Consider the following 27,657-nt stretch of genomic DNA (forward strand, 5'->3'; position numbering starts at 1 on the left):
GCACCGTGTGGCCCACAGACCGCTAACAGTCCTCACATACATGTAGATGAGCAGGTCACACCACACAAATAATGTCCTGAAGCACAGACTCTGCACACAGACGTCCCCGTAAGAGCTTGGGTAACACATTGCAAACCCTCTTCGAGACCACAAGTAATGCTGCAGACATGTGCACTTTGCCAGACACAAACATTTTGGGATGTCACAGCTACTCTAAAAACAAAAAAGGAAAACATGTACTTTTAATAATTGTCAACTCTTGCTTTTGAGGAATTGTTCTCCTATTGTAGTTTAGAACTAGCCTTAGAACAACCATGAAGACACAGACAAATGCGCGTGGCAATAAAATTCCCCAGCAGCTCCCCACCAACTCTGCGTGTTCATGACGCGAGTCAGTGTCGCAATGTGCGCGCGAAGAGCAAAATATGTAGAATACTGTGGTTGTTAAAGGAGAGAATGGCGACCCCTCAAAGAAGCACGGGCTCTGGGGTGTCAAGAAAGGCCCGGTTGTCCGCAGCCCGGATGGCAGTAAACGTAAGACTTCTCTCTTGACATTTGGAGGGCGAGAGCCTTTCCTCGTTTGTAGCCTACAAATATATAACAGCGTCCAGCCAGATAGCCTTTGCTGAAATGTGTGCCCACTCGAGTCTATGGAGCCTCAAATGGGCCGCTGATAGTATTCTGTAGCCTGTTATACTATTAAGCATGTTTTATGTTTAAAAAATGTTAATACCCCACCCTCCCCCTATGCACGCATCTTCTCTGTTAAAAGGTGTGCACCATTTCACAATATTCTTCCGCTCCCGGAGACCACAGATCAATTTATGTAGGTCACTGCATGCCTTTCTTTGTCTCTGTACAAGTGTCTCAGACTAGTAACACTTGGGTGTCAAGTTCTTTTACAACTGTATTTCAAAAATCTTTTAGTGAGAGTTCCTGAGTGAGAAAATGCTGCCCCTCATGCCTCTGAACTCCGAAAGATAATCCTTAATGATGACTTTATATAAAGAAAATAAACATGAGGTATTGAGACAATGTCGCAGTCGTTAGTATCATGTTGAATCTAACGGCAAACAAACTGACAAGATGGCGGACATGATAAGGTGACACTTGGGGAGAGCAGGCGAACTACGGATGGGAGACTGGCTCAATCGCAAAGGTTGGTTCTTCTGAACTGATTTGTATCGCTTACTCGATGGTTGCAGTAGACTTAGTTTTCGCGTAAAAGCAAATTAATAATTATAACCATATCGATGTTGTTTTTCCGGAAACTATAAAAAGCATTGTCCTAGCCCTGCCCTTTGAGTAATCTCTATTAAATGCACGCGTTCGTGCAAAAGGATACCTAAACCCTATCAACGAAGAGTATACTCTAGCCAACGTATGTCACTTTCATCTTTTTATTCCTGCAACAAGACAATGATCAACACAGGCCTAAAACAAACCGAAAGCACAATAGAAAATGTCACAGAGGCGGCCTTATATCGCCAGGTTGATTTTGTGACCAAGTGTGGTAATTGGCACGTGAAAACCCTGTTGAGGTGTGTCACTGAATCACTTGGACGCTAGTAGCATGTGTGAAACATTGTGTGAGATAGCTGTTGGTATTTGTGAACGAGAAAGACAGCGAGTGTGCGTGTGTTGGGTCTGTATGACACCGTGTGTGAGAGGGTGAGTATGGTGTGAGGCTGATACTGCGTGTGTGTCGTGCTGGTGGAAAAGCACGAAAGCGAAAACACCCAGCTGTATAGTGTTTGGAGAGTATGGGGCGCCCCGCCATTTTGTCCCTTGTCTCCACGCCCTCTCTATGCCGATTACAAAGCACATATCTCAAAGATGTTCAGCGTTGTGTTCCCAGAGTGTATCTGTGCCCGCCTGGCTGTGCCTGCGGTCGGCCCTCTCCCGTCGACATGTCTGGGACTCATTTACCAGCAAACAGGCGTAAAACGAGGGCTGACATTTGCCCCGCCTGCCTCCCGCTGCCGAGCTCTCGCCCATGCAGGGTGCATTCTTCCAACTTTGTGATTTCAACCACCTACTAATAAGTGGGGTGGCCTCTGACCTCCTCCCTGGTCAGCTGACGCGGGGTCACGTGCTGGGCCTCCACGTTGTGCGCCTCGGGCCCTCCGGGAGCAGGGGGCCAGGGGCATCGATCCGCAAACGCCACTTTAAAGCTTCATCAATCTTAATCTGGCCGATCAAGTAATTACGGCCGGTGCCCGGGCAGCAGTTACAAGAGGATTTGGGTTTCAATTCCCCTGACCCCCACAGACCTCTGCTCACACGAGGGGGCGTGACACACTCACAGACCACTGCGGGTCCTCGATTGAGATGAGGAAAACGCGTCCCCTCACAGACCTCCTTAGGTACTGGTAATACGAGGGCGGGTTGTCTAGCGCACAGACGTCAATAGGCCTCTGCTCACACATCCGCTAGTCCTTTATGCAAATGAGAAAAACATGTCCCCTCACATACCTTTCGTAGGCCTCTGGTAATGGCAATACTGTTAACAGGCCTCTGGAGACTGTCTCGCGCACAGACTCCCATGAGGCTCTGCTCACATGTGGGCGACGTGCCACCCTCACACACACGTCTAGTCCTCTTGAAATGAGGAAAACGGCCCCTCACACACCCCACTGGGCCTCTATAGGAGGGCAGCTGGACTTCCGCACTGGCCCTCGTCCGAAGGACGGCTGTTGGTGTCCTGCGCCGGCCTCCCTAGGCCTCTGGTAATACTAGGGCTGCGAGTCTCGCGCTCAGACTCCAGTGGGCCTCTATTCACATGAGGGGGGCGTGTCTCCTTCACAGGCCTGCGTCCATATCAGGGCTGCTTGTCTCCCGCACAGACCTCTTTAGGCCTCTGCTCATATAAAGACCGCTGTCTTCCGCACAGCCATTTTTGCTCCTCTCTTCGCATGAAAGTCGCATGTGTCCGGCGCGGACCTTTCGCTTTCTTCATATAAAGATAGCGTGTCTTCCGCACGGCCATCTTTGCTCCTCAGTTGGCCTGAGGGCAGCTTGTCTCCTGCACAGAACTCTTCGGGCCCCTGTTTACACGAAGACAGCTCGTCTTCCGCACTGACGCATCTGGGTCTTTGTTCGTGTGAAGAAAACTTGTCCCACTACAGCACCGGTTGACCTTCAGTTCTGCGTACTGGATGTCTCACCCACAGACCCGCTGGGCTCCAGTTCAGCCGAGGGCAGCCTATTTTGCGCAGAGAAGCCCCGCCCTCCCCCTGGCCCCCTCTGTTCGTGTTAGGCCAGCCTGTGTCCCTCACAGATTCCCTGGGCCTGTGTTTATGTGGAGACACCACCCCCATCCGCACGGACCTCATTATGCCTCTTTTCATATGAAAACATCTCGTCTTACCCACAAAACGCGCTGGGGACGAGGAATAGCATGTCTCACCCACAGACGTACTGGGCATCACTTCCGGCGAGGAACACCCCCCTATCTCCTTCACACGCCACTCTGCACCTCTGTATATGAGGGCAGCGGGTCTCCGGCAGCCTCCGATGGTTCAGATGTGGCTGGCCTGTCTCACCCACAGACCCCGTGGACATCCGTTCAGACGAGGGCAGAATGTCTCACCACATGCCCATCACTTAAGACGAGGGCAGCCTGTCTCCCTCGGCCATCTCTACACACCCCATGCCGCTCCCTTCCCGCACCCCAGGCCTCTGGGGCGCTTCTCCCAGCGCTCGGTGATTATTTATGTATTTATTTATTAAACTTATAGAGCGCAACAGCTACCCAAAAAGGGTTTCCCGGCACTGGACGGACGAAGTGCACGTTATAGCATATTTGGACCGATGATTTGCACGGATTCTAGTCGCAGAGACGCTTTCAGGGCGCCAGAGAGTAATTGGCTAGATTGGTTGTTAATGATTGGGAGGTACCGTATTTGAGACATTATTGTGATATATATATATATATATATATATATATATATATCCCGTTTTGGACCGACGCCGCGAGACAATGCGTAAATGCAAAGAACTGCTTACGCTGTTCGTGTCGAATATACGACACGCGTCGTAAACTTACAATAATGATCATGGTGCATGCGTGAGACACTGCAACGGGCCCACCTTCCTGTGCGTATGTCCATTCATTTGAATATCGCGTCACTTTCACTACATAGCTCTCAAGTCCTGGCCTACGCGATTCACGCCTGTCCCAAGTAATGCACACTTCAGAGTGGGAGGAAGTGTGCATGCACCCTAATGTCAAAACACACACGTCAGACGTGGAGGAGAAAGCCACAACAAGGTCCCTTCGTTTTGGCACAGAATATTAAGTCCGCCAAACTACCTGTGCCCAAACGTTACAACAGCAGCCAACATTCACCCAGGACCAGGGCGCGTGCCCCGAACATTGCAAACATCATTGAAGTGGTCTTTGTGGCCCACGCGACCGCGGTATTGCCGATATTCCTCATGTAAAATGCAAATCAGAGTTCTAACAAGTGCATATTTTAGCACCCTGCCCAGGGCACCAGGTACAGCATATTCTGCAGCACTTCATTGTTATCAGTGTCGAACCAGCCGAAGCACACGCGCCCTGCAGAGAGTTGTCTTTACTGTGACTGTCGTTTGGCACCGAAATATCCCGCCGCATATTTCGCTAGTGATAAAGTATTATACTCCAAAATATTGTTCTTCACTACGTCCCTAAGCCCGGCCTCCTAAATCCACAAAGCAGACTTAGCAGCCCGTATTGGCATCTTACTCCCTGGCACTTTGCAAGGCTTCACGTCGTCCCAGGAGCCCGTTTTTATTAAACAGGGTGTCTCTTTTATTCTAGGAGGCCCGGGGGTACCGAGGCAGCCTCCTAGAGTTACGGAGTTTATCCACTTCAGCGAGAGAGGCGGGGGTTAGCTCTTAATGCCCCCATTGCACGGGGTGTTATTCACTAATCATGGCTAAAAGAGACAGGGCAACAGCTTCACTGCGCGCCTCCCCCGAGTGGACAAGGACTGGAAGCGACATCTGGAAGCACCGGCTCCTGCACCGGGGACTCCAGCGCACACCTGTCAATCACTCATCCCTGCGAGGCGCCGCCCACTCTCTGGGCAGCTACTGTACCTAGACCCGCCCTCCCCAGATACTTCGGACTGTCGGTACCCCCGAAGTCCTCTCACTAAGCGAGTGTGGGGCCCCAGGAGTGTGGGGACACAGGCAGACCGAGCCGGCTACGCGGGTACAGTCAGAGGGAGCGTAGGCACAGCAAGGCAGAGCAGCACACGTACAAGTGGGCAGAGCAGAGTGGACAGGTACAAGCAGACAGAGCAGAGTGAAAAGATACAGGCAGCAAGAACCGAGTGGTAAGGTGCAGACAGAGCAGCGCGGGTACAGGCAAGCAGAGCCGAATGCATAGATACAGGCATAGAGGAGAGCGCAGAGACAAGCAGAGAGGAGCGCGCACAGACAGAGCAAAACGCGCTGATACAGGGGAGATTGGGCAGATACAGGCAGGCAGAGGAGAGTACACAGATACAGGCAGGCAGAGGAGAGTACACAGATACATACAGGCAGAGGAGAGTGCGCAGATACATACAGGCAGAGGAGAGTGCGCAGATACAGGCAGAGCAGAGTCGCAATTACTGACAGGCCTAGAAGAGTAGCAGAAACAGGCGCGCAAAGACGAGGAGCGGTTCAGGCAGAAAGGACGCAAAAACAGACAAACCCGAAGAGCAGGCAGGGAAAGCGGGGTGTGGGCTACGATTCAAGCAGAACCAAGTGTGGGGCGCGGGCATAACAGGCAGGGCGAACCGTGAATAATTGTAAGACTGATCAAAACGTGGAAAGAGTAGGGGGAACTGGAAGTGAGGCAACGGGGCTCAGACCCTGCTATCATCCAGGTATCCTGGGCCTCTAAATATTCCACAGCGAGCCCAGACCGGCAGCACTGAGGGGAGATGTTTCTGTGTCCAGTGTAGTCAGGATCTCTAAAATGGGGGACACGCATACACACGCATGCACGCGCCCACGCCCGCGTACTCCAAAGGACAATCCTTAATCTGAAGCTATGGTGTGGAATCTCCCAGCGTGGACCAACTCCTGGGACCCAAGAGCCCCTAGGGGGCCTGGATGCAACGGGGCATATTTCTGCATCCTAAATGTAGAGTTTTATAAATCACACAGGTTGCATTCAAGCTAAGCGACAGAACACGGGACAGAGGGGGCACGGGTGCTGGCAACTCAGGGGTGAGGCGGTGTAACGGGCGGGGTGGCCTTTATTGTCATCTCTGGCAGCAGAGGCCAAACTAGTACCTTGGTTGGTATTATGCACTGGGACCTGTCCGTCAAGCGCCTTGGACATTTACGACAACACACTGCACATCGGTTAAATAACCGGACCCACTGCCCAGGGACCAGGCCCCAGTCGCAGGCAAGCACACACAAGCCGGCAAACCGCACAGCCCAAGAAACCCGAGCAACGGCCTTTGTACATGATTATTACACCGGAAAGCCGTATCTGGCTTTATCTGAAGCAGGGGACTGCACGCAGGACAGTGGCGCTTGGTGTAAGTGCACCCGGGGGCCACGTTCAAGTGTGTCGAGCGCACTTACCACCATAGATCATTTCTTAATTACATTTACTTCTAAGTGTTATGTAACCGTGAAAAACAAGAATCCCCGCCACATTTTTAACTGATTTTTGTTTCAATCAGGAAACCGTAATTTTGAATCCACCCGTCCTATACACGTGTGGAAATACAGGGGAAACTGGAAAATTCTAAACATTAAACAACACTGATATCTACAAATAATGACTACAAATTCACCACCTCCCATCGTCCTCCTCCCGATATAAAGAGAGAACGGAACAAAGAAACTAGTGAGTGAAAGGGAGGGCACAATATTTATAGTACGGTTTGGGTACTGTCATTTTTTTTGCAGATTTTTTAGCGCGAACTCGACCCGAAGTTATTGGAGCACTTTACATCAGCACCGGTTACGTTACACAAGGACACATTCATTGCCCATATTTCAAGGGAAGATGGCCCAAAAATGCCACCTCAAGGTTCTGGAGATATTTCGGCATTCCTCGTATGCTAGCTTCTAGTTTATTATCATGTCACCGAAGCTTATTGTAGCATAACAAGACCGGAATAAACGCTTTCACTAAACTATTTTAATTCAAAAAAGTAGTCACGCGGACACAGCAGCTCCACCGGGGCAAAATAATAAAACTTTAATTCCCGTTATTTACTTATCTTTTTTTTCCGCCCAAAAACACCAACAACAAACGTTATAAGAAGAACATTTTTACAGTGAAAGCCAATGGAGATCTAGAAATGTTTTCGGCGCATAATTAATTTCACGTCTGAATAAATCTTATCGTCCGTTAAACACAACTACTTTCGGCAAAGTTTACATCTTTTCTAGAGATGTTTAAGCCTAACTAGATTTCGAAAGCCATCTCTCCGACTATAAACCACTTAAGAACCGACGCTATTTGTTTTCGAAACTCACTTGGAACGGTTCAGAAAGATTACTACACCCTTTACATTGGAGTTTTCACTTTTCTGTCTCAACTAAAGATGCACACGGCTGTGTACTGTCTTTATAATTTTGATACTACATAGTACGCGCCTATTTTCCAAAAATTAGAGATAAACAATACGTTAACGCATTGAGCAGTCGAATATTATCTTGGTTTCCTATTATAAACTGGTTGCCTGTACCCCGTCCAATCCGATGGATTAAAGACTGCTGGACACACCCAAGCAGGTGACTTTCAGGGTGTTATTGTCTATTGCCTTCAGCTTCTGGAGGGGAGTTCAGTGCTGCGTCATTACGCAAAATTCCAGAGCCGTCCGACCCTATTTACACCCCGATTGCGTGCGTCGAACGCGTGCCCCGCCACTTCTGTCCAGAGTTTAGCTACAGTAGCATTCCAATGGCAAAGATGTTAGGAGCTCTTCGCCACCAATAGCGCATTCTGCTGGAGACTCAATTTCCTTCAAGGCCTAGCTTCCCGAACATTCTGGAATCACCAAGTGGTTCGAAAAACCTGTCATTTGAGGGAGAGCTCATTATTTGCAGTTCAAGAATAGTTAACAGAAAGCAATTATGAAGTTCGGATAGCGTATGACTAAGTATCCAGGACGTTTTATTCCATGACCATTGCAATAAAATACAAATCACAGGTATATAGGTATGTACCAATTCATTCTCATTCATTCATTCATTCATTCATTTTCTCTCTCTCTCGCTCTCTCTCGCTCTCTCTCTCTCTCTCACACAGATAATTTACAGCTAACTACGTAGTCCACAGGTTAAATGATGGAATAAGTATTGGTCCTCTCAAATTGGAGTCACGTTAAGTCTGCATTGGCACTCAGGTAATCATCAAAACCGGGAAATTCATTCACATTCATTTAAAATAAATCAAAGTTTAATTGAAGCTGAAGGGTTTGTTATATTCAGAACACACTGTAGATGTATTAAATGAGGATCAAACAACCATTTCACTGACACTACAAAATACAACTACTAAGTTGAGTCGATTTGAAGGGAAAATATGTAACGTGTTTAATTAATTTTGTAACAATATCTGAATTAAAACTTTAACTAAATTAACCTCGTTCATGGCTCTGGATTTTGTAGTTGTGGCTTTTTCTGCATGGGTGTCGATTAAAGGCACATGACACATATTCTACGAGCTGACACATAATTAGCAGATATTAACCAATACAGTTTCTATAGCAAATTAATAACAAAAAATCCATAACATGAATGGAACACCCGGTGCAGATTTGGGACAGTTGCTTTTCAAAGGTTAACGGATCTCTTTTTATTTGTTGACTGCTGTACTGAGGTATTAAGCTGGTACAAACGCGGTGAAATATTTGGACAGACAGTACTGATGTCCCCAAATGATAAACAGGGGGTGTGGGGACATGGGGAATAAAAACAAATATTGTACATTTCAATGTAATTGGAATAGGGTGACGGTAATGATTGATTCTTTGTCATTAGACTGTTTTGTTTCATTACTCATGCAAAATCATGTCATACTAAAGTGCCAGGTCTAAAAACAGAAGTTAGTTCAAGAGGACATTCAGAGTACAGAAAGAATCCAAACATTTTACTTCTCTTTTTTAGGTCTGCTGTCTTCACTCTTACTGTGCCTCGGAGAGAGACACTTGCAAGGCAAAACAAGGTGAAATATTTACCCAGAGTATTAATGTCCCAGTGGATGGACTGGGGCAGGCCAAAAATTATTGACATAGTTAAATAAAATTGAAAAATTGTGGGAATAATGATGGGGTCTTTGTCATTAAAGCGTTTTGTTTCCTTCTCCGTGTGAAATCATGTCATACTAAAGAAACTGTTCTCAAAACAGAAAATAGTTGAAGAGGGCAGAGAGGTGTGCGGTGGGTGCAGGCCGCCCTGGGTGTCATCACTGAGGGGGGTGACAAAATGGCAAAAATAAAATAAAAAAATTTTTTGGGGCTCACAACACTTTTTTTTTGGAAAAAATAATATTATTTGAAACGAGTGGTGCCCAGCAAAGAAAAACACAGAAAGGCAAAGCTTTCAATATCTTATTTTTCCTACTTTTAACAATTTCAATGTGGGGGGCGGTGACAAGAAATGTTCCACACCGGGTACCACCTGAACTTGCTATGCCACTGATTTCAGGTATAGAAAGGCCCCAAACATTTTAGTTTTCTATTTAAGATCCACTGTGTTAAATCTTACTTTGCCTCGTGGAGACACTTGCATTATACATACATAACGTAAAATAGTGTTCTGCAACTCTGTTACTTATTAGAAAGAGTTGCTTTTAAACTCGCATAGCAGGGGCGTACCACAGGCCCCCGCAGCCCCAGCGGTGAGGGGGCCCCCCAAGGCCCAAGGGGCCCCATCAGCACATTACTCTGGCTGCAGAGCTCCTGATAGAGCCCAGAGGGGGCCCCTCCACGTGCCCTGCAGGGAGGCCCCCTCGAGTTTCGTTACGTCAGTGTCCCATAGTGTGGGCACAGAGTAAAACTAAGAGTAAAGACTAGTTCTAAAACATAATTGCAACAAGCAGAATAAAAAAGAGGGAGAGTATACACACAACGTGTGTACTTATAGAATTGTTTTCTGTGAGTACATCATAGTATTACATAAATGAGTTTAGTCTGGCATTCTCAAGGGAAAACTTTAATAAAACAGTATATCTCTACGTCTAAGCAGAACAACGTGTTTATTTGTTGTTGAATACAATTTTTATATGGTATATGGCAAATATGTATACTTTCTTAAAGGACTGGCATCCCTTTGTATCAATGTGTGTTGAAATGGCAAAACAGAGAAATAAGGCATTCACTGAATGAGCTTCATAAATTACCTTACCTTGTTGCTTACTTTTGTTAACCCTGACACATCATTTGGTCTTCCACAACCACATTATTCCTCTGGCCCTGACTACATTATAACAAAACAATGTGTCTCTTTATTACATTTAAATACTCTGAATTAATTTTAAAGAATAGCACCTTTGTTACCAAAACTTAAATTCATCAAACAACCTTCTAGATGTTCTCTTTCCTCAGCCAATCATTGACTCTTTTAGGTTCCCTTGTCCAAATATCAACAAAAGGAGGGCCAAGCATTTTCTGTCCTCACTCCAAAACATATGAACACTCTACATCTGCATTCCCTTTCTGATCTACCACAGTTCGAAAAGAATTAAAGACACGCCTATTCCATCCAACTTTCTAGTTGACTCTCACCGCATTCAGTTCAATGGCCAGCACCAGAATACCCTGTGCTGTACAAAAAATAGAAAATAAAATATTAGATATGGCTACTGGTCTTTAAATGAAACATACAGCTCTGGATGAAAGCTTAAATACTTTTTGTTCTCAGGACTCAAAATGTATTTTAGCAACTGGGCACTTGCTGATCATCCAAAACACAATTTTGAGTGTTGTTGTGGTAAAATGGTATTTTTATTGCACGCTTCAGTCCCAAAATGACTTTAATGTGAATAATCTCTTGGGAAAGGGAAGTCCCATAGGGTATGCAACTAATAATCTATTTTATAAGTGTAATTAATTAAAAATGAGTCCATCTCTCCACCCCTTGAAGATATAGCCCATTTTTTGGGAAAGAAAAATGGTGGGCTGATCCGGCTGCTGAGAGCACACTCTCTCTCCGTGCTTCCTTAACCACCACCAATCGTGGCACCACCAGGCAATTTGTGCACGGACTCTCACCGGCTGAGTAAATGCTAATCTTCACCCGCTGAGTGAATTCCTCATCTTTATGGGAACGGCTCCAGAACATGGATGTGGCAGCTTTGCAGCTGGCGGCTCTATGATCTTCCGAATTTGTCTTGGTGCTCGCACAGGTTTTCAACACTGTATTTTCGGCCCAGTGAATCAGGGAATACTTCTCACAACATGGTGCCGCAGCAGCAAGTACGCTCCATGGCGGGCAGGAGGGGACCCGTAATGTAGCAAAGGGGCACCACACAGAAATCCAGGAGCAACATCAGATCAAGAAGGGCAGGGATAGCCTTCAGGCAATGGCTCGCCATCCTGCTATTCCATAGGTTGACCGCTCCATGTTGAAGCTGCTCAAATCCGGCATGCCAATGGTATTATGTTCCATAGGTACCACAATATAGGCTCAGGTAGCAACCTAAACTTTCACCTATATTCTCCCCTACCATTACACTACATAACGATACTTGGGACTGACCTTTTGCCTAGTTACGATATTGCCTACAGGTCGTGGGGTTTTCCCTGAAAACTAGCCTCATTAATTTTGCATGAGGATTCTTGGAAACTCAGCAGGACTACCATCTCCTGCATAATAACTATATGTAAGGGTCACTCCTTCCATCATCCTAAATCCAACATGACACAGCAAGGTAGAACCCCTGAGGGTACCACTGTGGGTGTATAAACACCATATCTTGCTGAGGTAGGCAGAGGAGAAAAGGACTTTATGCTGACCCACTGATGTGAGACGCTAAGGTTTCTGCATGCAGACACTCCAGCTCGCAGTGGTCTGACATCCCTCGCAGGGTGTCCATCTCAAGACCAAGACGGGGTCTAACATTCTCTCACTTCAGTAATGGGACTGACTTTATCGTAGAGGGATTCTTGGCTTTACACCTACATAGATGCAAGGTACACTTATAAACATCTAGTTAGGGCCTCATCGCAGGAGTGCGCATATTTACTGTCATGTATTTTCATGCTTGCCTGTATTCATTTTCTTGGCACTATGGTAGAAATCTACTACAATTTTACTCTGTTGGTGCTTATAATCATTTGCATCTGTTTCTGTCTTATGGTTGTTTCAACAGACCCATTTTACACTAGAATGACGCTGGTTCAATAAAATGCTATTGAAAACGTCCCTATCACTTATTCTGTGTATCTCTCTGAGACAAAGTGAGCACGTGTGACTGAGCGAAAAGTACAGTAGTTTCCACGATCCCTGATGGGGCAGAGTTGCCATGTTCGATTGCTGCAAAGAACCATTCTCTCCTTGGTAAGAGGGGTTTACAGTTGCACCCTGAGCTAGCTGGTATACAGGCAAACATACCCGCTAGGGGCGTCTAGAATCAGCCTGGACACCAATCCTACAGCCTATGTTATCTAAATGCGCAGATCCTGTATAGGTTTATAGGAACTACATAACAATGGATTGTATTCAAACTGCTAGCAAGGAGCAGTCGGCCTTTGGTGAAGAGATCTCTTTGGAAGATGTCTTAATGGCTGCAGCTAAATTTGGAGAGACTGCTCTAATAGCGCCCCCTTCTCCAGCTTTGATGACAGAGGCAACACTGTTGCAGATTCCCTGGATTCGCTTGACTTACAACACAATGTCAACTCCCAGCTTTTGTGTATAAGTGAACAACACGTTCTGACTCCCCATGAAACAAGCTGATGACAACCGTTAAAGTAAAAAAAAAATCATAAAATTTGCCTTGGATAATGATGAAGAAAATGTGTCTTACTTTAGAAAACATGTTTAACTTTATAGTATCTGTAGAAGAGAAAACAAAAACATAGAAAATGGTTCTTTAAAATGAGATTAATAAACCATGTAGCTTTAACCATAGGAGGAGATGCTTTCTTGAACGTGTAAAAAATAAACATGCAGCTTGAATAAGTAATAGGCTCTCATATCTAATGTGCTTCTACAACTAGGCCTGAAAAATATTTTGTCGACTTCTGATAGACATTAAAATAAAATGCCTCTCTGAAACTGCTGATCTAATCCACTAACTGTAAAATGGTTCATCACTTTAAAATGTGCTGCTTTAAGAGAAATGTACTTTTTTGCTTTCTCACACCATGTAATTTCATCAGTTCACTACAATAATGTATTCTGCTATATTTTATAATGAGTAGAGTATTAGCAATGTTGAACTTATTGACGATATTTGGTTAGCATGATCTCATAACTACTTGCTGATAGAAATGTTTCATTGCTTTAGACTAGCCCTTTCCCCAAACAATGGGATACTGACAACAGCTAACAGAATAGGCCTTAATGGGTTCTCATTAGAACCATCCCTCATATATCTACTGCAAGACACATTGGAAATTTTGAGATAACTGCTCATTGGCGTGAATGTTTACCGTGGGAAATGGGAGGAGAGACGACAGACTATCAGAAGACCAATTTCCATTGGATGAGCCGTACTGAATGTTGCAAATGTTTTAGGTTTTCGTATATACGTGTTCCTAGTTAGAGAGGGGTCAGCCATTCTTCCTTTTCCATGCCACCTCACCCTGGATTCTTAATGCATTTCTTTCCTTATTCTTGCCAGATTGCTGGATGCTACTGCTAACAGCAATTTCCTACAGTTGTTCATAGCTACTGATGTAATTCATTATCCATGATTTAATTAACAGTTGCTACTGCAACTTGATGGGATCTCAGTGGAGTTTCTTGAACTATTCTTTATGAGGAGTTCATTCTTTGACTAACTAAATGCTCCAGAATATTGTTATTTTTCCAAGAGAACTCTTAATGGAGTCCTATTTAGGTTAGGACTCTTAGACTAAGATAGGGACTATTTCTGTAATGGAACACACAGTCTATATTATTCGAATTCTAATGAAACCGTTTCTTGATATTTCTGTAAATGGATTAATCTGAATAAAAATGACATACACAATACTAATCTCTTAATGCAAAATAAAGCTTTAAAACTACTCCAAACCTATCATTGACTGAATATCAAGAGACGGAAAGTTGATGATTATACTCAAAATGATATTTATTACAGCTCCGTTTTGCCACAGCAGCCAACATCCATTGCCCTGAAGATGGAGGAATGCTAAACGTAGGAGGCTTTTGTTGTAAGTGCACTGGGTTTGCGCTGGTCATCAAACTGTCCCCTAAATTATGGGCACCAACACCCTTTCAAGACAGAAGGGGAAAAGGATGAAAGATTGTGGCTATGGGGAAACATACATTCAAGAATGTGGTCGTTTCTGTGGGTTCTGTGACTGCCTGAACCATATCGAGGTTAAAACAACATCTAAGTTGTTAGTCCAGATGGTGTGATCTAGAGAGAGAAATGTACTTGATGGCAGTACTAGAATAATAAGTCAGTTTATGAATATATCGAATAGAGAGATAGGTTGACCAGAAGAAAATATAAGAGTAAGATAGTAGCTGCTACAAGAGTGGAAAAGGATTGTTGAGTTGTAAGAAGCCAGAAAAGATTGCAAAAAATATAGAAATGCAACCCACAATAGAGCTCAATGGGTTGCTTGGGACTTCGGGACAATATTATGTAGAAAGGGTAGGTTTGTGTGCTAAAAGAGGGTCCTTGAGGAAAAAAATTCCAACGTGTATTCCATGATATGCTATTGGCATCAATAAGACAGGTAAGATGGCAAATACATCAACTGCAAAGCTCTGTGTGCACCTCAAAGTTCACAGGAATGAACACAGGTAGGCTTACTGAGCTGCTCATTCTAGAAAGATCAATAGAATTAGCACCATTTAGTTACAACTAATATTACATGACTTTGAGATCGGTAATACATCAGGCACCATGCTATTCATCTTCCTCTTCTGATGGAAGTCACAGTGTGAGTGATGAAAGCAGAAGAAGTGTAACATTCAGGTTAGCCTCTGCTGCATTTCTCAGGAGACTGCTGGCAATGGATGGAAATCAAAGGCCTAGAAATGTTCCTGAACTAGGCAGAGGCGATGAAGAAGGCTAGTTTTACCTGCCAGGATGAAGAGAGTGTCATAAAAAAGACCGTGCCTCATTTTTAGAAAGTTAGGGCTGATTTGATGAACTGCCCGTAGACCCGTAGTTGTTCCCACGAATAGCTGTATGGTATCCCCACCCTTTATTAACTCTAAAATACATGCCAATTTGAAGTTGTTGCACATCCTGTGTGATTCCATCTCATCTTGCACGTCATTCACTTCCTCCATAAAATCTTATTGCCTGACCAATAACTTTGTCAATAAAAATTCCAGCTAAAACATGCATTCATTTTCCATCTTCTGTTACAACACAAGCAAATATTCCAGCCAATTTGAGCCTACTATGTGTATTGTAGATTACAAGTCCTCTTCTTTGGCCCATATCTCATACATAAAAATGGACTGCCTTCCTAGAAAATATTTCTTGTGTGCCCCATAGCTCAGGAAACACTAATCACGAGGTTCAACAACATTTAAATGAAATTAGATGAGTCAATTTGAATAGTAAAATAAAATGATTCAACCTGTTTGGAAAATCAACACTGAACCAGTGTGTGCAGCTTAGGGTCAGCTTTCTTGCTTCACAGCATGACAGTAAGTTTTTAAGGTGATTAGTGGAACCCGCGTAATTTGAAGAGTAGCTTTGTTGCCCTTATGTTTTAATGTAATAGCTTTTGCCATTGCGTAAGGCTCTCGCACAGGTAGGTGCTGATCGTACCACTTATGCGCGGGTCCCGCATCGCGAAGGAGGGCTGCGGGGGACATCTGGACCTAGTGGAGGTTTGCGGCGACTGGTGAACTTTGGGGCATAGTAGCAGGGCTGCGAGCGATATAGCGGGGACTCCATCTACCAGGAGTCCCTGCCTGGCCAACTCGCAACACCTGGCCCGCTCTCCCTGCTATCCCCGCCCCCTGCGCGGCCCACATCCGATATTAGCAGAACCTACAGCCGCTGCGTGGGAGCGTCCCGGGAGAAGCCCGGGCCAAGGGTGGGCCCGTTGTAGCCCGTTAGAGCCCAGGTGAGACCGGACCGGGCCACCCCCCTAAGTTTTCCTACAGCTGATTAATTCCATTACCAGGACTAGGCTCCTTGCAGCAGGAGCTGAACAACATGGCATCAAGGGAGACATGGAGCAAAGCGGCCGCCCTGGTCACTGGTACCCTTGATAGTTTCTTTGTTAAGGCAAATACAGTGGTTAACAGTGGCCCCACAGCCCCAGAAAAACAGTTAGTAGAGGGGCTTGAAAGTTTAGAGCTGGTTCCTTCGGGCTCACCCATGCTTGTTAGATCCCCCGAACTGCTGGATGTTACACATCTATCCCTTCTGGATAGCATCGACCAAACAATAGAGTCAGTGCTGCAGCAGCTGAGGACACCATCTCACTCACAAAGAGATCGTGACTCACTACTGATTATGCAAGAGTCGACGCCTCCCTTAACATCCCATACAGTTCCAACCCGGGTAGAGGGGGATGTTTCTACTGCACCACATCTTAGGGGCCTCAGGGAGGGTGCAGTCCAGAAAAGGAAAAGACCTAGGTTGTCAAAGGGTGCCAAGAGGGCAAAAGTAGATCATACCTTAAACACCATAGGTAACACTACTGACACCACGGAAGTATCTCCTCCTGTGAGCCCTTTACACCCTGTCCACACCCATACACCCCCGCCCCCTGGCCCGTTCATCTTTGGAGAGGGATTCTCTAATAGCTCGGACCATATTATTCACTCTTTCACTGACATTCTTAAACATTTGCTTGAGCCCCTGCTGGTTAAGCTTGACTGTATCGATGCCAGACTCCTAGCCATAGAAAATTTAAGCGGGGGGTAAGACCGTCCACCAAGGGCTGCGATCTAGCACTAACGGAGTAAATGGGATAAATAGTGGGATTCCACTCCCACCTAGTGCTCCTACTGCTGTGAATCTAATTCAGCCCACTTCCTCTCTCACAGTGAATGTTCCCACAGCCACCCCTCCTCAACCCGACCCATTACCTCTCCCAAGGCAAATCCCCCCGGTGCCTCTTGCTAGAAGGTCGAAGTTGCCTACTTCGACCACTGCAACGAGGCAGGAAAAACTGCCTAATGTAACGGCCGACTGCCCTTCCCGGACTAGTAATAGCTCAAACCGGCCAAAAGTAGTTAATCTGCCCCCGGAGGCAGCGGCCTATACTGTAATCCTGACCGGGGTACCCGAGCATTCTGGCAATGCGGTGGAATCTTTTGATTCCTTACGCAATAAAGTTATTAATTGGTTGAATGTTCACCGGCCCTTACCACCGAATTTGAGAGGAGAAGTACGGATGGTTAGGAGGGTCCCATGGGTAGGGTATGCTGTTAAGAAAAAGGGGGGAGATTGTATCCTTGTAAGATTTAAGAATTCCCAGATTATACCACATATATGTAACTGGTTCGGGAGTACAGGGAACACATCTATAGAACTGGTCCCGCTCTCGTTTTTCTACCCACGTGGAGATAATTTGACCTTGGGGGCTAACGATGGCTGGACTAGAGTTAGATTTGCTATCGATGGGCCAAGGTATAGGCCCCCTCGTCATGACATATCAGCATACAGCAATTATGTTCATGCTAATCGATATAGCTGCCTTGACCAGGTTGATTGACTCCCGATAGGTGCATGTATTGGGGACAGTGAAGGGGTGGTCCCCCATATCGCTCTGCTGGAAACAGGGACAGTTGCCACTGCTAATATTAACTGTAGCCCTATTGTATTAACATCGGAGAGCTTACCTAACATTAGCACCCTGGGCCACCCCGCCAACCCGCCCCTAGGATCATTTAATTGTAATTCAACATCTCAAATAACTGACTTGGGGGTCTTTGAGGGCCAAGCAGCATTACGGGATAGGCCTTTATCACCATCTACAGATAATGTTGGTGAGAAAGCGAGGGAAATGGCACCTAAGTCAGGCTCGGGAATTATGAAGGTCCTTTCATGGAATGTTGCAGGCATCGCCAATAAATTAGATTCCAACGACTGGGGTACCCTAATAGATAGTAATGACATCTGTCTCTTTCAGGAGACTTGGGCTAGGGAAATTTATCCCAGGGCGGGCTATGCTACCTTCTATACCCATGCCAGGTGGAGTGGTAAAGGCAGGCTTTCCGGTGGACTTGCTGTCTGGGTGGCGAGTCACATTGGCTGCAGTGCGGGGGAAATACCAACCTCCTCGGAGGACCTTCAATGTGTTCTTCTTAAATGGCCAAACGCCCTCAATCTGGCGATTGTCAATGTGTATTCGCGCCCAGTCAGTGTGTCGTTGGAATCACCCACTTTGGATGATCTATCTTTATTCCTGGGGCAATTACCCGTCAATTGTAAAATACTGATGGGCAGTGATTTCAACTGCCATTTTGAACCATTGGAAGGCTTGAAGGAGGGTGCTCTAACTGCCGAGGATGATTACTGGGGGATTCCCCCTTGCCAATCCCCCAACCCGAAATCATGGCCCCCTCTAGCGGTGCAGATTACGTCCCTAACCGGCGCACTCCATCTGACACCCCCTCATTGTGTACCTTTAATAGAAAGGACCACGAGTCTCGCTTGGACTACATTTTTGTAGATACAGGCATGTGGCTCAAGGTTTTGGATTTCAGGGTAATTGTAAGATTAGATAGTGACCATAATGCCCTTTGCTTAGATATGGTACACCCTGGGCCAGAAGTAGGGACGCCACGTATAGACCTAAGTGAGGACACAGGGAACTTAGTTCTATCTAATAATAGACGCAGGGTAAGATGGGGGAAACTGGTCACCTCACCAGAGTGTATCACTAAAATTTATGTCCTGGCACTCCCAAAGCTGGTTGAAATGGATGAACTAATCAGCAAACCCAGAACCACCGATTTTAATGAGAAATTAGCCCAAATCCATGCAGATCTAGTGGGAAGTTTAGGAGAGGTCTTTTACCCTGAGGTGGGGACTAGGAAGAAGAGGACATTAACTTCAGCTTGGTACAATTCTAGCTGTAAAAAGATTAAAACCAAGCTAATTTTTATGATAAAGTCTGGTGCCAATAAGGACAAGGTACTTGAGTTGAGACGTAAATATAGGGAAGCCATCACCCAGGCAAAGTCAGATTGGGATTGGGATAGATGGCAGGACCTATCCCTGGCATTAGAAACCAGGGATTCAAGGAAATTCTGGTCTCTTGTCCATACGGGTACAGGCGAGCTGAAATCAGCGGTGGAGCCGAATATTGCTGCCTCAGTCTGGGAATCTCATTTTAGCAAATTGCATCAAGATACTCCTGTTTTTGCCAACGAGGTAACACTCGACACCACCCATGAGTTCGCAGACAAATTAGAATTTACACTGGGTGAGGTGGTAAATGCCATGGAGAGATTGGCGCTGGGGAAGGCACCTGGCCTCGACAAACTCCCAGGAGATTTGTTTAGATACCATCCAGAAATCTGGGGTCCTTATTTCCAAGTTATATTTAATTCCATTTTGGGAGGGAATGAGATCCCCTGCACTTGGCTGGGGGCAGAGATAGTTCTGATTTTTAAGAAGGGCTCTCCTCTGCTTCCAGCCAACTACAGGCCCATCAGTCTCATAGACGTACCCCAAAAACTCTTTGCCCGCCTTCTCCTGGACCATCTCCTTGACTGGATGGAGGACAATGCGACTCTTAGTCCCCTCTAGGCGGGCTTCAGGAGAACACGTCCACCATGGACCAGATTTTCCGCCTCGTTCTTCTTTACTGGAAAACAGTGGTGATCGAAGGGGGGAGTCTCTACATGGTGTTTGTGGACCTGAAGTCCGCATTCGACTTGGTACCCCACAGGAAATTATGGGAGGTTCTTAAGGAGCTAGGCGTTCCTCCACATTTGCTACAGGCAATAATCAGCCTTCACGTTGGCAATTTTGCCCAGGTTAGGTGTGGGAGGGATGGTGCGCTGTCTTCTAGGTTCCCAGTTCACAGGGGGGTAAGACAGGGGTGCGTCCTTGCACCGACCCTGTTTTGCCTCTTTGTTAACAATGTCATATTCCATCTTGATAATGTTAGGGACAACGATGCTCCTAGGTTGGCAGGTAGGAGGGTCCCAGCAATTATGTTTGCCGATGATACCCTCCTGCTCTCCAAATCCCCGATGGGGATCCAACAGATACTGGATGGGTTTGGGGATTTCTGCAAGGCACATGGCCTGGAGATCAACGCAGAAAAAAACAAATTCATGGTATTCAATCCCTCCTCAACAACTAGGCCAAACCCAACCCTGGGTTCCGAAAGGCTGGAAAGGGTTAGAATGTTCCAGTATTTGGGGGTAACTTTACAGGAAAACTTATCTTGGGGTCCACAGATAGCAAGATCCCGCTTAAAGCTATCCCAAATGGTGGGAGCAATTTTGAAGGTCTCCAAATTCATCAACCTTCAAACCTGTTAGTCCAGCCTTGGAGATGTACAAAACTCAAGCCAGAGCAGCCTCTTCCGACGGTGGTGAGCTATGGGGCCACAAAGCTGGGACAGAACTCATCAAGGTGGAAAACAACTTCCTTAGACGTTTGTTGGCTCTTCCCCAAGGCACACCCTTGTTACCTCTGAGATTAGATCTGGGGCTCCCCTCAATAGGGGACGAATTGGCCATAAAACCACTGAGGTTTTGGCACAGGTTATAGACCACGGATGAACTCTCCCACTACAGGCAAGATCTCAAGAACATCCTGGACTTAAACCACTCTGACAGAATTCGATGGGTGGCATATGTTAAGCGAGAATTCTATCGCCTGGGACTACCTGAGTTGTGGGACGGTCCCGAAAGAGGCTGCCAAGGGGTGTCACGCAAGATGGTTACTAAGATTTTTAAGAATAAAAGTCTAATCTCGCTCGTGTGCTCATCAAAACTCGGCACCCTAACTGAACAATTTTTGGCCACCAAAAATTATTTTTACTTTGAAGGTTTTATGGACATCATATTTCCTATCCTTGCAAGGAAGCTTTTCATTCAATGGAGGTTTGGAACGCTGCCTCTTAAAGCCCTTACTAGTAAATGGACAATGTCGGACGATAAAAACTGTCCTGGGTGCAGTGAGAATGAGGAGGGCGAACTACATGTGTTGTTTTTTTGCCCTGCCTACAACAGACCGAGGAAATACTGGCTAGCACCACTGTGCAGGAATTTGGGCATTAGAAACTATTTACAATCATATAGAATCCTGAAGACAAGTAGCATGCACCATATAGTTTTTGCAGTTGCCAAGTATTTAATGGCCATGTGGCAGTTAAGGGGAAAAAAACTGAAAGGCTAACTTCCTACTAATATGTACTGGACTGTAACGAAATGTAGCTAACTGTGCCTATAGCTCCACTGACTTTCCTGGAACCGAACTGATTGTACGCTGCTCCCTGCCCTGATTTTACTGTATGTTTTATCTGTTTTAAATGTTTTTATGAATCTTTTATGGTCTCAAATGGCCGAAATAAAGAATTTTTGGATTGGACTTATGTCGGGAGATGGGGGAAAACTAAACCGATGTGCAATATTCTGCACCAATGATAAAGAAGAACAAAGGATGCTTCAGTTGCTGAGTAGACCCATGGAGTGGGAGCTGTCAGGCGGGAGAATGAGAAGGGCTCACAAGTGATGCCATAGTTCAGTTCACCTCTTGCCATAAATTCACAACTCTCACACCAAGGATGATAAAAGTACTTGTGAAGTCTCAGCACATCTGAGGACCACATGGGAAGGAGGAAGAATAATGACTCATCCAATCAGCAGCTTCAGCACTCAGTAAGAAGGTGATTTGAGGACCATCAGATTCAAGGTCTAACACTGCCACATTTATCCCATTAAAGTCATGAAACTTCCACAGGGAAGAAAGTGCTGTGAGCTTTAAATCCCCAACCTTCCAGCCTTCTAGCAGCTTTTCTGAAATTTTGCATAATGTATCAAAATATGTATTACATTTATTGCTGCATTCAAAAAATTGCTATGAAACAGAGGATCTGAACAGTGACCAATCCAATATGAATGGCCTTTGATAGACTTTATTAGATCATTGGACATTTGAGAGCTCCATTGAAGATGTTGGAGCGCAGTGGCCTATATGAAATGTTGAGAGCAACGGGCCTATACCAGTTCAATGTCCTACTACACAGCTACCTTTCCTCTGCTTCTCGAAAATATAATATTTAAGCAGAGGAAAGCGAAAGGCAGATGCCGTGCAGGAGAACACACACACAGTCATCACCCTTTCCTTCTCCAGTAGCTCAATGTCACTAGGGCTTCAGAAGGTGGGAAGGGTAAATGCTGCTCAGCTCCTGGGTCCCCCTGGCTTGGCTGAACTACAAAAAGCAATTCAGCAACCTGGGGAGAACCAAGGGCTGACTTCAGCACCCTTATAGAGCTCTTGCTGTGAATGTTCAAAAGCGAATAGATGTGGCCCTGCACGCGGCTGTTAGCTGTAGAACATTCACAGCAAGTGCTGTGAACAAAGACTACGGAGCCGAAGGGATTTCAACCCCCCCGAGTTGTGAGAGACCTTTGGGTTTTTTAATTAGAACGTTCTGCCTTCATGCAGTAGAATGTTCTAATAGCTTTATAGCCCGCTGTAGCTGGGCTATAATGGCCATTAAAGGGTCGTTCCCCTGTTAAAGGTCCTTGCCTTTGGCTTGGGTCTTCAATGCTGGACAGCCCTTTAATGACCAGTATAATCAGCTACAGCAGACTAGAACATTGGAATGTTGAGCGCTCCATTGAAGACAAGAAAGTGGCTCTGGGCTTATAATGGCCGGTATAAGCCTTCTGCTTCAACATTCCAATGCAAGACTTTCTGTGTCTTCCTTTTTAATTTAGAACATTCTATTCTCAGTGGGCTAAATGCTCTAATAGCCTTAAAACACTTCTGCCTCAAGCTACACCTGTAGTGAAAAAGCCCTCACCCTCGTTATAGGGGCTTTTAACAACTGGTATAGTCCTTGGTAGCAGGCAATAAGGCTAGATTATAAAGGGATGTCTACATCTATTAGCACACACAGTAAAGTATACATTTTTAGAGGTTCACAACTAGCAGATAAGTCTGAAATGTCCAAGGGCACTATTTGATGCATATCTGCTTCTATTCGGAACAGGCGGGAACATTTTGTATGGCTCTATTATTAAACACTGCAAAAAACACAGTTGATGGACAGAATGCAGAAAAATGTCTTACATTCACCCCAGTACAAAGATCTGGGCCTAAATCCATCGTTGTTTTGCACTCCACACCACCCTAGGTCAGACAATGGCTATATGCAAATCAGCCTTGACCCTGTGCCTCCTGGGAACAGTCCAGCCCGAACTAACAAGCCATGTCTTTCCTAGACCGGAATCAAGCATCCAAGGACCTGTTTCTGGCTATCAGCCTTTTTCAGCCTGGATAGCTTGACTCCAGTGATGTGGAGAGCCTGGGACTCACGTCTGAGCATACCCAGCCCACTCGGGGTGAAAATTGCAAAAAACACAGTTGATGGACAGAATGCAGAACAATGTCTTACATTCACCCCAGTACAAAGATCTGGGCCTAAACCCATCGTTTTTTTGCACTCCACACCACCCTAGGTCAGACAATGGCTATATGCAAATCAGCCTTGACCCTGTGCCTCCTGGGAACAGTCCAGCCCGAACTACCAAGCCATGTCTTTCCTAGACCGGAATCAAGCATCCAAGGACCGGTTTCTGGCTATCAGCCTTCTTCAGCCTGGATAGCTTGACTCCAGTGATGTGGAGAGCCTGGGACTCATTGCAATCACAACAACATATATATATATATATATATATATACACATCGAGTGAACAAGCGGCGTTCGCGCCGCGAAACGCGTCTCTGACATCTTGGCTAAAATAAAAGAATAAGCAGCACGATTTTTTGGGTCTGTGTCCTGTTTGGCTCCTGCGCGCGATCAAAGACGCGGCTTCTAATTGCCGCTCTGGACGCCACAAGCAGCAAGATGGCGTCATGCTTCAAGACTTTTAACTGCAGGCCATACGCGTTTCGAGCTGTTCTGTAGCTCTTGATCACTGGCAAATGTAGAAAGAAGCAGGTACGTTTCGGAACAGCTAATTTATTCATATTACATAGCCACGCCCCTGTGGGCGCGTCACAGGCATTCTGGTAATTGTTGTTCCATGGTATGCCTGCATACTACAAAGTCCGTTATTACAAGTGCACTGCTGCTTTCACCATTAAAAATGTTCCTCCTGTTTGGGCATTAAGTATTTTATACAATCCTGGCATCTTCCCAATACATACTTGTGGCTCAGGCCCCCTGACGTTCTCACTTGTGTCCGGAATGACGGAACACAGAGGATCTGCTTGATAGGCAGCGGGGCCATTCCGCGACCGGACCAGTCGCATTATTTTTCAAACCAAGAGTTGCCCCAAAGGAATAGCCACTCACGCAGGGGTTGCCGCTCTGGACGCCACAAGCAGCAAGATGGCATCATGCTTCAAGACTTTAACTGCAGGCCATACGCGTTTCGAGCTGTTCTGTAGCTCTTGATCACTGGCAAATGAAGAAAGAAGCAGGTGTTGAGCCAAACAGTGATTGCTGCTGCTTGAAGCTGTGTGCGTCTACTCCTCTGGGTGCGATCTCCACACTTGGGCATCCTTGTTGTTTTTGTATATAGCGGCCAGCCTGGCCGCGTGGAGGTCCCGCTGCCGTAACTGGCGGATCCTTGAGGTTCGCAACCGCGGACTCTACCAGGAGCAGAGGGGGCCTAGCTACAAGGGAGCATTGGCAGCAACACAGTTTTCCTCCACGTACCAACACCCATATGGGGAGAGACATTACTTTTACAGTCCCATTTGGATTCGCCACACGGGATTGCTGCACCCACTGGGGTTTATATGGAGGCTTAAGTCTTGGCAACCATTTCTCAGACTATATCATCCAGGATGCCTTGCGCCCACATGGGCGGGACTTTGCATTTAATAAATGGCTTCCGTAAAACGCAGCAAACTCCTGTGTTCTTTTAGCCACTGAGGAAGAGCGAATGCTGCTTGAAACGCGTCTGGCTAATGTTGGCGGTGTTGAGCCAAACAGTGATTGCTGCTGCTTGAAGCTGTGTGCGTCTACTCCTCTGGGTGCGATCTCCACACTTGGGCATCCTTGTTGTTTTTGTATATAGCGGCCAGCCCGGCCGCCTGGAGGTCCCGCTGCTGTAACTGGCGGATCCTTGAGGTTCGCAACCGTGGACTCTACCAGGAGCAGAGGGGGGCCTAGCTACAAGGGAGCATTGGCAGCGACACAGTTTTCCTCCACGTACCGACACCCATATGGGGATAGACATTACTTTTACAGTCCCATTTGGATTCACCACACGGGATTGCTGCACCCACTGGGGTTTATATGGAGGCTTAAGTCTTGGCAACCATTTCTCAGGCTATATCATCCAGGATGCCTTGCGCCCACATGGGCGGGACTTTGCATTTAATAAATGGCTTCCGTAAAACGCAGCAAACTCCTGTGTTCTCTTAGCCACTGAGGAAGAGCGAATGCTGCTTGAAATATATATATTTTTTTCTTTCTTTTTTTTTTTTTGACACGGACGAAGCTTTTTAGCGAAACGCGTCTGTCGGGGGTGAAGGGGGTTTGAAAATAAATAAACTTTAATATCCTGACACCGGAGTGCTTGCCGTTGTTTCCGACCGGATTGGTAGGAGTGTGTGGATATATATATATATATATATATATTCCACACACTCTCCTTTGAAAAAAGAGACAGAAACCCAGGAGGACACAGTAGGAAGCCTTCATTTAATTACACAATGGCGAATGCATTTCGGCATCCCTCTGCCTTCTTCAGCGCCCAAAGCAGCCTGTGGTCACACGCGGTAGATAAGTCCCTCCTTTTAATCCCTTGCTGTTGCAAGCCCGCTCCACCCCTTGATGTTAAGTTCACGCACCTGTGTGAAGTCCCGAAAGTAGGGCAAGACTTCATTTCCCAGAATGCAGCGTGATGAAGTCTGGGAACTGCGGTGCCGGGGGTGGGACACAGAATGTCAAAGCAGGGAAGCAGGGAACAGCATGCGCCCCACAGGACACTCAGTAAGATCTTCCCATGTGGATGTGCAATTTGCAGAGTGCCTCCTCCGGTCCCCCAACACTACCGCAACCACGATATCCGAAGAGTCTATGCACCAGGGGCCGATCCACAATGTGCTCAGCCCGGCTTGGGATTAATAACCCCAAAACTGCTTGCTCGCTCCTCGGTGTTCGTGGCGGGATACTGGCCATATAAATAAATAAATATATATATATATATATATATATATATATATATATATATATATATATATATATATATATATATATATATATATATATGCAGGGCTTTAAGTGGGATGAAAAAAATAGGCGGTCTCTCAAATGGGCGTGGCCAATGTAATTAAGGGTGTGGCTTAAATTTAAAACACCTAAGCGGAAAATCTGCGCCTAGCATAGTGTGCCGCCTGACTGGTATGTCATTTCATCAATACATATAATACAACAAGTAACATTACACCTACAGCAAGCCAAAACTACTGGATTTGTCAATGGTTGTTAGCTGGTTAAACAACAAATATGACTTAGTTGAAAATAATGACAATCCTTCAGTCCTGAAATGATGAGACTGTGAAATAAGTTTAACAAGTCTCTTCAAAGTTACCCCAAAGGCAGTGAACTAAGAGTTAAGATTTTTTTTCACCCGGAGAGTGATGGCAAAAATGGAGAGCCCGATAGGGACCAGTCTCAGCACCTGCCCTATAGAACTGCTGGTGCTCAGCACTGGCGCAACCCGGCCAACTTAAAGCCCTGTTTATATGATGTATCCACTCACTCTAAGCCTCATTGCTCAAGCTAGAACACAGTATATTTAATCACAAGACAAATCTAATGATTTTGCCCCCTTCTTCAAAAATGTGGCACATCAGAGCCTCATTGGCCACGCATTGCGTCCCTCAACTTTTCCCCTCGTTTTGTCTCTTTACATCTCCCTAACCTTCTCCATCCTCCGCTACATCCTCCGCTACACCGGTTTCCCCATCCCCTGCAAAGCAAAAGTATCCTGCCTCCTATAAAACATTTGTTTCATAGTTCATCAACTCCTTATTCAAGCTCTTCAACACCTTCCTCAGACCTTTACCCAATCACTTCCCCCACTTTAAAATGGCTATGTTCACCCTCTGCCACTCCTTTGTTACCACTTACTCTCAAGATTTTTCAGAGGCCATTACCCATTATTGTCCTCTGCTCTGATAACCTATACAATGTGCCACAAACAGTTGACAGGTATTTTGCATGTATCCGATTTCACAATGCTGTCCACTACAAAAATGTGTTCTAGATTCATATTCTAATAGGCATACTTGGTTATTCAATCTAAACATTGTACAATCCACTATTTACCCTCCAAGTATAATCAGGCATCTTTATTCAAGCTCCTTTTCTAACTCTAGGACCATTCCTTCTCAAT

General features: G+C 45.8%; 1 protein-coding gene across 7 annotated transcripts in view; it reads right to left on the minus strand.

Annotated features, from left to right (window-relative positions):
- NBEA (neurobeachin) overlaps positions 1-27,657 on the minus strand; it is a 1,820,918-nt gene that overhangs the window by 567,175 nt on the left and 1,226,086 nt on the right. The window lies entirely within an intron of this gene.

The sequence above is a fragment of the Lissotriton vulgaris genome, chromosome 8, assembly GCF_964263255.1.
Source record: "Lissotriton vulgaris chromosome 8, aLisVul1.2, whole genome shotgun sequence".
NCBI classification, from domain to species: domain Eukaryota; kingdom Metazoa; phylum Chordata; class Amphibia; order Caudata; family Salamandridae; genus Lissotriton; species Lissotriton vulgaris.